Source organism: Priapulus caudatus, unplaced genomic scaffold (assembly GCF_000485595.1).
Source record: "Priapulus caudatus unplaced genomic scaffold, Priapulus_caudatus-5.0.1 Scaffold364, whole genome shotgun sequence".
In the NCBI taxonomy this organism is placed as follows: Eukaryota; Metazoa; Priapulida; class Priapulimorpha; order Priapulimorphida; family Priapulidae; genus Priapulus; species Priapulus caudatus.
Genome location: NW_014577425.1, coordinates 218,377 through 219,650, shown reverse-complemented (window position 1 = coordinate 219,650; position 1,274 = coordinate 218,377).

Below are 1,274 nucleotides of genomic sequence, written 5' to 3'. Positions count from 1 at the left end.
AAACATGCGCACCACGAACGCACGCAGTCGCACACGCGCGCGAGCATGCGCGCTCAAACATGCGCACCACGAACGCACGCAGTCGCACACGCGCGCGCGCATGCACGCTCAAACATGCGCACCACGAACGCACGCAGTCGCACACGCGCGCGCGCATGCACGCTCAAACATGCGCACCACGAACGCACGCAGTCGCACACGCGCGCGCGCATTCACAGTCAAACGCACGCACCCACGCCCGCACGCACGCGAGCGCGCATTCACTCACGCATACTGACGAAATTAGTTCTATTTTCACGACGATCATCGACGGTTGGCAACGAACCAATCAAGGCAGAAGCCGAGTGCATATAACACCCTCTGACATGTGTCACAAACACACGTGAATGCACACGCGTCATTATCAATACGACATATTTGAATGTCCACTGCAACGGAAAACCCACTTTAACTAACGCTCGAAAAAACGGATTTGCACTCAAGGCAGCTGCAAAAAGGCAAATCCAATTTAAATAAGTCAACCTCCGTGCGCCGTATGCCTGTGCATTTAAACGTCAAATAAAACGCGAAATGCATTTCTTTTCCCTTCCACTTCTATTCCGCACCTTGTCTTTCCTTTTCATTTAATTCCCTCCACCCTCATTCCAGTCCCTCCCCTTTAATTTCCGCCCCCTTTAATTCCCTTCCTTTCCCTTCTCTTCCTTTCTCTCTTTCACTCCTCTCTCTCTCCCTCTCTCTATTACATACCCATTTTCCCTCAACTAGCGAATGCGCGTGACCGGAGCGCCCTCTATACATGGTGCCGCAGACAGAGACATTACCTAACTGTGAGTGATCGCGTCTCGTGTCAGAGGGGTTGACCCACCCGGTCCGCGTCAATCAATCATGCGTGCACACGCATTCACGTCACGACACAACGAAGCCAAATGAATGGATCTCTAGCTGCATGTATGCATGTAGATGTTGCGAATCGCACCTTCGTGTTCGCTGGTTTGTCCTTTCATGAGAAAATGATTCGAAGCAGAAACTTAAATATTTAGGCTATTTAGAGAGAGCTAGAGGGAGAGATAGTTAGTTAGATAGATAGATAGATAGATAGATAGATCGATAGATAGAGAGAGATATAGAGAAAGAGAGAGGAGAGACAGAAAGCGAGAGCGAGAGAGAGAGAGAGAGAGAGAGAGAGAGAGAGAGAAGAGAGAGAGAGAGAGAGAGAGAGAGAGAGAGAGGAGGAGGGAGGGGAGGTAGGTAGGTAGGTAGGTAGGTAGGTAGGT